Source organism: Seriola aureovittata, chromosome 13 (genome assembly GCF_021018895.1).
Source record: "Seriola aureovittata isolate HTS-2021-v1 ecotype China chromosome 13, ASM2101889v1, whole genome shotgun sequence".
Taxonomy (NCBI): Eukaryota; Metazoa; Chordata; class Actinopteri; order Carangiformes; family Carangidae; genus Seriola; species Seriola aureovittata.
The window spans coordinates 19184479-19197491 of NC_079376.1; the positions used below are offsets into that span (position 1 = coordinate 19184479).

The 13013-nt window shown below is 36.2% G+C and overlaps 1 pseudogene; it reads left to right on the forward strand.

Annotated features, from left to right (window-relative positions):
• Window positions 1-363: 363 nt before the first annotated feature.
• On the forward strand, window positions 364-12698 carry LOC130179729 (calpain-1 catalytic subunit-like; annotated as a pseudogene).
• The last annotated feature ends 315 nt before the right edge of the window (window positions 12699-13013 follow it).

A 13013-nucleotide genomic window follows, 5' to 3' on the forward strand; every position in this document is an offset into this window, starting at 1 on the left:
TTTGTTGTTAATTTTACATAAATTGCAACTTAACATATTAAGGATTTCACACAAAAAAAATGAAGTAAATTATACATGTGTTTATGCTTACTGTAAGCATACCTGTGATTAATCATGTCAAGTATTCTTACACTAGGTATGGGTAAGTTGTTAAATGTAACAACATTAAATAAAATGTGCCATAAATTAGGTTTTTATTCTTAATTTGGGCCCAGATCTCAACCCAACCCAACACTCGACTTAGACACTTGATGGTTTTACCTTTAATTTCTCATTTCTTAGTATATCTCAAACTTCCATGCAAAATTATACATAATATCAAAATTGTTCTGGATCTTCTTTTCTGTAACAGAGCGCAAAAACCGCAGCAATGCCTGCTCCCGGTGTGTGTCTGAACATCATGGAGGCTCGTCACAAGCAGGACGGTTACGGGAGCTCCACCAATCCTGAGGGATTCTTAAACCAAGACTACAAGCAGCTCAAACAGTACTGTCTCATACAAGGAGTGAGGTACATTGATGAAATGTTCCCCCCTGACAGGAACTCCATCGGCCATGGGTTGCTGAGACCTTCTGACCTGGACCTTGTGGTGTGGCTGAGACCAGCAGTGAGTGTTTTTGAAAGCGTTAAACTGTAGAGGAAATCCAGCATCACACCAAATGTTAATGTTGAATCAACTGATGTAGCTAAGATTAAAACTTACAATATCATTTTACAGTGATTCAGTGTTTACCACTTTCTACTCAACCTGTCTTGACGAGTCTACATTGTCTCCCTGTGTCTGAATAATTTGCCACGCACAGTCAAAATACAGACTAGTGAGGTGTCTGGCTATTTGATCGCAGCACAAGGCCAATAAAGTTTTTGATTAGGGACTGTAGATAAATTATTGCAGTGGGGTGGAGAAGTTACTTAAAAAATAAAACAATGTCTTCCCTGATTCCAATTTGTTTCATCATCAATCATCATTCAATCATCATTAAGGTGGTCTTACCCAAACTTAAATATCAAGTTAATTAAATCCGGCTCTCCCTAATGTTTGGAAGAGAGGGTGGGAAGGTTGTACAAGATGTGCTCTTATACATACATATTCGTAAGCTCTAAGCTTTAGCTGATAGGTGACATAGTAAACAAAGTGTCTTGGTAGCAGTTTAGCTAAATGTGTTTTTGTCCTATATCCTAGTTGATTAAGATGTAAGCATAGATATAGAGATATACAACTTTCTCTCTCAATATTGCAAAGTGCAAAATCTTTGTTTGATTTCAATGTAAGTATTTATATTTAAAAAAAAAAAAAAATCTCACAAGGCTGACCCCACAATCACACCGCAATAACTTTTGTACAGTCCCTTACCGTATTCATATCTGAACTCTTGGAGTGTGAGTGAGGCCTACAAAATGAAAGCACACTGGAAGGAAGAAAATGCCTTCACATGAAAAAAAAAGCTTTGTAAGATGCCTACTTGATTTGATATACTCTGACTATCTGACTGATTCTCAGTCATCCAGGTCATGGTATCTATACAAAGGTAACTGGACTTGCTTGTGGTTCTAGAAGATGTTTACCTCTCATCGAAAACTCAAACTCAAAATAACTTTAGGAACTTCATTTTTGTAAAAATGTCAGTTCTTACACAACAAATGGTCGGAAAAGTACAGCTTCTTGACTTCTAACTGACAGGTGAGGAGTCTCTGGTATTTAAGCTCTTGAGGAGTTGTTTACACCTTGAGAGTTGAGGTCACATTTGAGTCATTGGCCCTTGAAGCCTCATATCAGCTAAATTTAGGAATGCAATTTTTGTCCCAAAAATCTTACATTAAAGTTAACCTAGAAAGGGGATCTCTTCTTCATCTGTATTGTATTAAGATACACTACTATACTATACTATACAATTATTAAGTTTTATTGACTTTCATTTTCAGAAAATTGCTCCTAATCCATCCTTCGTACTTGATGGGATCTCCAGGTTTGACTTTGGTCAAGGAGTACTTGGTAGGGAAATTTCTTAATTCATTATTTTTTTTATTGTTGTGCTAAAATGTCCTTCTGATACCTTAATAAACATGTTTTTACTCAGGAAACTGCTGGTTTCTTGCATCTATTGGAGCTCTGACCTTCCAGAACCATGTCCTCGGGCAAGTTGTTCCTCTTGAGCAAACATTTGATGAGAACTACTGTGGGCTGTTTCACTTCAGGGTAAATGCACACAAAAACTTGACACAAGTTATTATTGTAAGTGGTATATTTACATTGCGAGAACTGCAATGCTTCAAATGTCTGCTGATGTCCATGGGTTGTAGACTATGGCCAGTCATTGGCTCAAAACACTTGAAGCTGTGGAGCTCAGAGTTATAGTTTTGTGTGTAATTAATGCTTTACTAGCATGTACTAAATGTGCAGGCTTCAAAATATTCATAAAATTGGCTTTGCTAATTTTATTGGAAAGCAAGTGCTTTAAATACCTTTGTCAGGCTTCAAGGATACAAACAATAGTATACAATGCTGAATGTAAATATGACTGTGTTTACAAAAAAACGCCACTGTGTGTAGCCAATGCTGTAGCCAATGCTGTAGAATTAGTTTAAAGCTGTTGCAATTTAACCTTGCAATTCCTGCTTCTTCCAGTGCTCTGGAGAACAGAGCCAAAATGACCAACTTTCACTTCCGAGAAAATTATTCACTGAAATTCTTTATTTAATATGAATAACAATATGATTTCTCACCCCACAAATATAATTACTGACAACGTATGGATACAGAACTTAAATCCTTTAACATTCAGTCTCATTTTCTACTTTCATTTTAAGTCATTTTGCAGTAAATGGATCTAATTTTTTTTTATATATTTATAATCTCTTCAGTTCTGGAGGTTTGGAAGGTGGGTGGATGTCGTCATTGATGACAAGCTACCGACAATCAATGGCAGACTGATCTTCGTCCACTCCAAGGACCCAAATGAGTTCTGGCCTGCTTTGCTGGAGAAAGCCTATGCCAAGTATGAAAAGAAACATGCATTCTTTCTCAGACATAAAGTAGTTTTTCCTTATTTCTCAAATAATCAAACAATCAAACAATATCACTACGTTTGTCAGGGTGTGTGGTTCCTATGCGGACATGTGTGCTGGAACTCCTGCAGAGGCTATGATGGACTTCACTGGTGGTGTCCACATGTGCATCCAGTTGTCAGATCCTCCTCAAAACCTGTGGGAGCTGATGTACAGAGCTGGTAGATCTAACTCACTGATGGGCTGTGGTACACCTGAGGGGGTAAGTGCTAAAATACCACGCAAACCAAACACCACAGATTCCTTTTTTGCAAAGTGCACGTAGCCTACTTATATGTACAACAAGACACTTAACTTCAACTTGGACAAAAAGACAGATTCAAGTTTAAAATATATTTCTCAACTGAATAGCTGCTCTGAAGGCAAAAAGTAGTTGTTAATATTTTAGATTCAGTGCATCCAAATAGGCAACAGGCAGAGAAAGACTGGTTTCTTGAAATGTGGGGAAATGATGACTTTGTCCTGCACAAATTATTAAAAAAAACAGGTTTCACTAAAATTAATGGATTATAGATGGAAAGACATGGTAACATCAGGTAAGTGGATCGCTGCATTAGAGAAATTGTCAGCATATCCAAGTTTCCTCCAAATATTTTTCAGTATTCCTTTTATATAAAGTTTTATCCTAATGAAATGTAGACAAACTGTAAACATACCACAACCAACCCATTTTAAAAGACTAACCTTCAAACTTCTTCTTGCTTAGCTTTGAAAAATACATTTATGCGTTCCTTACTCACCCTAATAGCTAGCATAAAATATCAAGGCAAAGCCAGCAGCCGGTAAACTTAGCTTTGCACAAAGACTGGAAACATTCGGTAAAAGATAGCCTGACTTTGTCCAAAGGTAACAAAATCTACCCACCAGCATCTCTCAAGTCCGCTAAATAAACTTAGCTCGTCGTTTAGTTAGTCTGAGTACAATTTGAAGCAGCCAGTGGAGAAAGTGCGGCGAGTCTAGTGTCGCTTATTAGGCATTACATATTATACTAAGACTCTGAATAAACTGGTAATTTTTACATATACTGTATATATATATATATATATATATACTTATATGACTTTTTAATGCTGTCAACCAAACATATATATATATATATATATATGTTTGGTTGACAGCATTAAAAAGTCAATCTCTTTGTTTTGGGGGTTGTGGTGTTCCTACTAATGTTGAAACCTACGCCTTTGGCCGAGTCAGATTCTGCTCACAGCCCCATGAAGGCTTGGGCCGTCTGTGAGAGTGTGTATGTATTAATAGAGATGTGTAATTTTTTTTAAAACCATAGATGAGTCAACTCTCAGCAATTATAAATGTCTTTGCTTATAGGAGACCTCCGCCAACACTGTACTACCAAATGGATTGGTCCAAGGCCATGCTTACACTGTCACAGGTGTCAAACAGGTAAAGGATTACATTTGAAACATTGCACTTGGAACTGGAAGTAAATCTAATGTAATTTCACTGATAGTGATCGTAATGTTGTGTTAACCTTATGCCTACTGCAGTTGACATAATTTCTTGCATTTTTACATTTATGGTACATAATCATGGTCCCTTCTTCTGTGATGATTGATGGTCAGATGATGAGCCAAGGGAAACTTGTAAACCTGGTGCGTTTGTGGAACCCATGGGGCAAAGGAGAGTGGAAAGGAGACTGGAGCGATCAGTAAGAGCAACTCTCACCCAGTGACTGTCTTGCAAAGAAATTTATTATTATTATTTGCTGTTACAAAAATATTGAGATTATTCTCAAATGACAAAATAAGTGAAAATGTATTTATTGTTACTAACATACACAAACACACATTTTTTCTTTTCAAAACATAATCTCGTTAGTGGCATATGTACTGCACATTCCTGTATGTAATACATAACAGGATAAAGATCATATGTATAAGGGCCATGACAAGCTTATTAAGCTGTCTTCTGAAAATCCCTCTCTGGTTATTTTAAACTGGTTTTGCCAGTGACAGTAAAGTCATCCACTGTTAAGTCTTGCCCTAAAGGCAGCTTAACACTGGCTTTTCAATCACAGAAAATACCACCTGCAAGGACCTTGATTTGCATATGTGTTGAGAAGAAAGGTGAGAGGCACAATTTCTTAACCTCAGGGTCATTAAGGTTGAAAACTACTGATAATAAAATAATGTCTTTCCTATTACTTAAATGATAAATTGTCTTCAAGGTCGTCACTGTGGCAAACCGTGAGTGCTCATGATCGTAAGATGTGCCATTCAGTGGATGATGATGGAGAGTTTTGGTAAGCAAATTAGGTAATGATGTGGGAACCTTCTCTATGCATCAGAATGTTCTCTGTGCCAATCATGCACACCCAGAAACAAGTACGAATCAGTGGCTCTGAAACATAAGATATTAACAACTATGCTTAACAATCGCAACAAATAGAAAATTATGACTTATGCATTGATAATAAAACATATTACATGTCTCTATATTCAAAAGAGAAAGACACATTTTAAATTTTAAATTATGTCAGTATGGTGGTGAGAATATATACATGATTTAAGTGTGATGTAAGGTAAAGCACTTTAGGCATTCTTTGCTGTTTGCACATTTTCAGACAAAACGTACATTGTGGGAAATCAAATTCAAAACTCTCTCTAAGAGGGCGCTGTTAGTTGTCAAGTAACTTCTTTTTCTCAGGGCATGCTTTAGTTACTTGAATTTGATTCAATGAGCGGAGGAGTGACATAAATCCTTTTAGGCTGATCTAAGACCAGAGGGGCCTGCCGCATTCTGGACCATCTGTAAGGGTTTCACTGTGTGTGAAGGGAGGCCATCTAGAAGAGCATTGCAGTAGTCAAGGCATGAGATAACCATGGCCTAGACTAATGCTGTGTGAGCATGGCAGCTGACGTTCCTGAACTGCTGCGGAGAAGCACGCATGTGTGTTCACACCGGCTGCATCTCTGCTTTGTTGCTATTGCTACAGCTCTATCTCTCTACATAGAGTTTGCAGGTTACTGGAATGTGGGATTTCTTTTCATTATAGATTAATTTCTGATTTGTTTTTGACAGAAAACGTCAGCAAAATGTTACTGTCTCCAATTGCAGCTGCTAAATGGTTAAAAAATATTTTTTCATATTCAGATTCAGCCTAGACAGAGAAAATATAGTGGAAGGTATCAGTTTTGTGTAATGTTGCAGGTACGATGTGAATATGACATTAAGAGGTCTTTTCTCTGTCTATTTCTGCTGGGAGACATGCACGGCATGTGTGAAAAATAGGTTAATCTTTTATGAATCTTGTACTGTCTTTCTCAAGCATATGATTTCATATCTCCAGCATCACAGCCAGGAAAAAAACAATTTGTGTGTCTGAATTAATCTTTTGTTTTGACAGGATGGCCATGGAAGACTTCTGTAAGTTCTACACAGATCTTGACATTTGCTGCACAAGTCCAGACTTCCTTGATGGAAACTCCTCTTCTCGCTGGAACACCTCCACATATGAGGGCAGATGGGTTGCAGGAACCACTGCTGGAGGATGCATGAATAACCGAGGTACTTACACGATATCTGGACATAATAAAGACCTAAGATAATATAGAAGCTTTATATTTGAGTAGAATATCTTCATAGAATATCATTGTTGATGAATCGTTCTTCCTCATAAACAATCACTGAGCTAGCAAATTTCTGCTTTGCTGTTCTGGAAGCTGGTCTTTACCAAACTATACTGTAACAATATGACAAGCTAATAATTGTGTGGATAAGCTAGTCAAGCGGCTAAGCTAGTGCTCCCGAATTACTTGTTGATGTTTCAAAGACTGTTGTCACATTTGCTGCAGCAATGACAGTCCTTGACACTAACATTGTAAAATTAGTCAAATATTTCCTAAAATGCAGGCATTAGGTGACCACAAGCAACAGGCAACACTTCCTGAATCATCAGCGGTTCAAAGACAAAACATTGGAACAGAGTTCTTCCTTGTTAAATACAAGCGAAGGCCATAAGGGGAAAACCCCACAGTGTAAAGCAGAAATAAGATAAGACAAGGCGCCACCGTAACATGGTTTTACTTACCTTATCTTGGTTGAATAACTGGTTAGCATCATGCAACCAAAGAAGGACAGTTAAAAGTTGCAATAAAAACAATTCTGCTACAATGCAATGTAATACACAACTTCAACTCATTCAGCTTTCCATGTTATATACACAATAAGTAAATATTACCATGAGTTCATGTTGATGAGATTGATGTTCATCTAGCCTTGCTTTCAATTTCATATTAATACAACAAATAAACTTTGTTTCTTTCTTTTTCTACCAGACAGTTTCTGGACTAATCCACAGTATCGTGTCAAGATTGATGGTCCATATTCAGAAAAAGATGGCGGAAAAAACATGCTGGTGTCTCTCATGCAAAAGCCGGACAAGAGAAACCGACGCTTGGTCCAGAATGTCCACATTGGATTCTCTGTGTTTGAAGTAAACTTTGATCTATATTGTTTTTCTATCACAGTGTGTGGATATGACATGCATACAATATATATGGGAAGTAACTGCAGTTGTCAAATCAAGTGAAAATAACAATGAAACCCTGCCGTAGACCATGGTTTTGAGCATTTTGTGCCCTCGTGTTGAATGTACTTGAATATATTCAGCAAAAAGCAGGCAAAAAAAAAAAGCTTCTATATTTAAATTTGTAATTTTTTAAGATATCAGAGTTGATTCAATCAGGCACACCTGGTCACTGGTGAACAGTAAACATGGAGGCTGAAATCAATAAGATAAAAGTTTTTTGATTGATTTGATTTGAAACTCTTACAGGTTATGACAAAACAACAACAAAACAACATCAAATAATCATTAAAACCTTTTAAAACTGATGATACCATACTTTCCAAGTCTCAAATATTATCTCAGATATTCAGGTTGGCTTATACACGTATTATATTTTCACTGTAATTGGTAAACTCCCCTACTTCCAACTTTGTTGCAGCTTCATTGCTGACATTGTGCTTTCAAACAGTAATGAATGAGTATACAAACCCATGAGGGAATGGCCACAATTTGTGTCTGACATGAAGTGGCAGTTTCACTTATGATTTCACACATGGGGATTGGTCAATAAGAGTAATTGTAAGAATTTTAGAAGATTAGAAATGATAAGTGAATCAATAAGTGAATGGCTTTTAACATCAGTAGTGACAGATCCACAAACATCTCAGGTTTTTTATGGAACCACATTCTAAGGAACTGAAGGATTGTCGCAGTAACACTGAAAGTAAACACAGTAAATGGCCATCCAAAGTCTTTATAGGTTAAACAACATCTGGCCATCAGGGCAGGTTTAAGTCTTAAGTCTGACTCTGCTGTGCGACTGTATATGCATTTATTAGTGATATCTTGGTAGAAAATTTGACAATTATTAATTAAATTACTTGCCTTTTGTCCCCAACATGAACTCATCATACGCTGATTTCCCTCAAGGTGACTGAACAAGTAAGAAACTATTTTAACTCAATCACTATTCACAATACAGATTCTCCATCCACACTTTTAAATGATATAACTTAGATATAGATAGAGCTGAAATATGTGTTTATCGTTACAGTACAAGACACAGAAGGGGAAGTTCCCAGCCACTTTCTTCAACACCCGCCAACCTGTGGCCCAAACGAAAGCCTACCTGAATGCCCGTGATGTGATGGAGTTCCTACTGCTAAAGCCTGCTGAATACCTGATTGTGCCGTCCACTTTCAGTGCCAATGAAACAGCCTCCTTCCTCCTGATCATCCAATCCAAAGCAGAGACCCATGGCTAGTATGCACACATTCTCTTCTCACACTTTGTTTGGCTTAAAAAATAACACATATGACACACACAATGATGCAAAATTATCCAAAAATAATCTGCATGGCATATGTCACACATTACTGGTGTTTATATTAAGAAAAAATATACAAAACACTAATCCCATGTGGAATGTGTTTGGTTTTTACCCACAGTGAGAACTCTGGTTACTATAATCAGGAGCCAGTTCCAGAGGTGCGCAAGATTTAACAATATCACAATATTGTTGGTTCTTATTATTTTTATATTGTGTTACATGTGTTTAACTATATTTTATTATGTGAAATATGTTTTGCCACTTACATTTCATTTAGGGTAAAATTACTTAATGTTTCCTTATGTTTGTTTTCGATTGTTATTTCCAGCTCAAGCAGGTCAAAAATGCAGAGGAAGATGAAAATAAGAAGACCTTTTTCCGCCAGTACTCAGACAAGGTAGTTTCTCACTTACATCTCTCACTTCCATAATTGTAACTACTGAGTTTAATTAATACTTGGAACCTTTGATTAAAACGTGATATGCCGCATCTACCAATTTATCGACAGTTTGAAGCTGCACTAATTATTCTTTTATAAAATTAACATCTGTGAAAGGGGTCACTGTTTTTGAAACACACAGAGGATTATCACCCTCAGTGCTACCATGTATATTAGAGCTATAGGTAGAGTGAATGTTGGATTTCCATTCATCAGATGAAAAGAAACAAGATTCCAAATGAATGCTAATGCTGCTCTATAGGCAACTGTTTGCTAACATGTTAGCCATATTGAGTTTAAGGCTATATTATGTCAAACGTGTGATGTTCAGCTGGTGCTGTGTAGTTTTCTCTTGACATGAAAGGTTTTTTGTTAATCCATCTTATTTGTTTCCTTTTCATTGCTAGTATGAGGAGGTAGATGCTGAGCAGCTCCAGAAGCTTCTGAATGAAAAAATCCTGAAAGGTTTGGACTGTAAAAAACTCTCAAACTACAGCACGAGTGCTCAATGAACATTAAAATACATTGTACTAACCTTTTTTTTTTAGTTCTGTGTGAGATTGCTGTGTTGCTGATGCTAGGTTTTCTGTTTGATATAGGAGAATTGAAATCTGGAGGCTTCAGCACTGATGCCTGTCGCAGCATGGTTGCTTTGATGGACGTATCCTGTAATGATGCATATAAAATTATTATGATTTGGTATAACGTAGACTATTTAAATAGTAGATTCGCACTTTTTTCATTGTCCTCTATTGAAGCTACTTAAAGACTTAAAGAAAATCTCACACACAGTGATTGTAACTAACTCACATTACCTCAAGGAAAGGTTAGCTTTGTTGCCTTAATGCTGAGTTAAAAAGACATCAATCACAGGCAAACTCAACAGTGAGGAATTTGTTCGTCTGTGGAACAAAGTCGTCACATACAAGGTAAATAGATCTAAGTCCTAGTTAAGCAAGTCAGACAGAAAGATCTTTTTTTTTTTTTAATAATATTAACATGCATTATTGTGTAGCAGCCTGTTCATTCTACCACAAGGGTACATCTAGATATACAGTTGATATGGAAGATTATTGGTGTTTTCTTTCTTTATAAGGACATTTTCTTCAAGACTGATGTTTCACGAACCGGGACGCTGTCTCTGAGTGAACTAAGGAATGCATTCGTGGCTTCAGGTAGACCAGCTTTGGATTCATTCATTCCTTTGATTATAAATTAATTGAATGGAACAAAAGCTGCTTTTATTATTATTATTATTATTATTATTATTATTGCTGTTGTTATTGTGATTACTGAATTCCAAAATAACTGAATTTGCAGTGTTTTCCCTTAAAAAAATATGTCTTCTGTGGTGAGTGCATTAACATTTAAAAACTGCAAATCAGCTGAAAAAAATAGATGTAAGTTTAGTGACCAACTTGATTCTACAGTTCCCCTCTATTCAGAGACTAATAGCCTATTTCAGCTCATTCTTTTCTTTTCTGCAATTTTTGGTTCACAGCTCTCATAGCAATGTTTTCAGTTGCAGAAGGCCACTGATTTCTGCAAAAAAAAAGCTGTAAAAAGATCCTGTACACTACCTGCTCAGCACCAAACAGCAGACTGACAAAATTAGCAATTAGCTGGTATATAGTGGAACATTTAGTGGCTAAAGAGTAACATATTTAACTTAGGAATTGATGGAAACCAAAAATAGAGCTAAATGAAGATTGAATATTGGTCGTACATTGGCCAGAAAAACAACTCTGAATGAGCATTAATGTTGGTCCATCGCTACTGAATGTGTAGATAGGCAATTGTTTGCTAACAATTTCACTATATCAACTTAACAGGTTAAAATAACATCTTAGCAATGTGTTCACAACTTGTTTCCGCTGCCTCTTTAAAGAACTTACTGATCATCTTTTTTTTCCTGAATTAAGATTACTCCCTAGCATGCCATGTAGTACTGCTAACAAACCAACCAAAGGGGTAGTTTTGGGGAATAAGTTTAGAAATAGCTCAGCTTGATAACTTTAATAAGGATACTTTGGAGAAGCTTGTTTGGAGCAATGCAAAGCCAAGGTACAGGCCACTGTGGCCAACTGAGGCTAATTGTGGCTAACACAGGCCAAATTCTCACTCCAATTTGGTTTGTGAAAGTTATGTGATATTGTGCCAAGATATTACAGGAATACAGTAAATTCCCAAACTACTCCTGAACTTTTACCCTGTAATGTATGTTTGTTAGGAATGAGGGTCAGCGATGACATGCTGAATCTGATGGCTCTGCGCTACGGTGCCTCCTCTGGCCACATGACACTGGAGAGTTTCATCAGTCTCATCCTTCGTTTGGACTGCATGTTCAGTAAGTCAAGTTATGTGGGACAAATGACGACAATAGATAATACAAGTAATACAGTTAACTGTCTACTATTAATATTAATACTATAAATGAGTACAAATCTATATCATCATACTGGAAAAATTTGAGGTTTTTCTACAGTATTAGGTGAGACAGTTTGTTTTTTACAAATTCTGTGTTGCTCAACAGAAATCTTCACACAATTGTCTGACGGAAAAGCCATGAATCTTCGAGAGTCAGAGGTAATGAAACATTGTCAGTAGCTCATGGTTATAACTTTTGACACATACAGCTGTTGAAAAAAAAACTTAGATAGAAATGACACAACTGAACATAATTATATGTTTTCCATGTTATCTTTCACAGCATTAGTAACCTGTCTCTTTCTTTATTTCCAGTGGCTGTATATTTCAATGTACACCTAACCTGACATGGACAATTGCCTGCACAACTCAACTGGAATTATACGAGAATGAAAGAGAATGTTTTCGTTTCATTTGCCAAATGGCATGATGAACAATATGTATCTCTCTGTGAATGAGTCTTTACGCAGTATGAACTGTAACTAAAGGGCATTTTTTTTTGTGTAACTATATAATGTGCCTCAACCAACACTAATGTGACAAAATAACATACCCAATGCTATGATATATAATGAATCATATAACCAAATTACCTTTGTAAGTTTTATGTTATGTTTTATGTATGACTCTTCTTACATATCTACGTTTATTTGTGCATTTGTGGTATCATTAGTAGACTCATGATGTTATCACTCTGTGCTTTACGAAATGAAAACATACAAACATGTTTCAAATTTCAATTCATGACATGAGCTCATTTTAACTACCATGTGGACCATTTTAGATTTTTTTTTGTAAAAATAATGATAAAGAAAAAAAGTTATCATATGTCATCCTTCTTTCTCACCATACTTCCTGCGAATTTCAATTACTTATCAATAGTAAAAGTTAATCATTAACATTTCCTGTTTGTTTTTACTCAAGTCGAAACTCTTAAACAAAACAAAGCTCTCTCTTTTATATGCCCGAAAGTCTACATCACTAATCATGTACTCCTTGGAGATTATCCAAAGCTGTACTGTTTGATTTGACTGACAATTAAATAATTAAAATGAGATTGTTCAAGTAAATAGTTTAACAGTGTAAAGCTCAACTACATGGAAAAACCAGCTATAGTATATGTTCAAGAAGTGTAGGGGTTTCTCTTTCAAACTAGATTCAAACTAGATGCTGCAAACAAAGACTGAACGCTAATTCAAATGTAGTTATTGTGGGGGATGTCA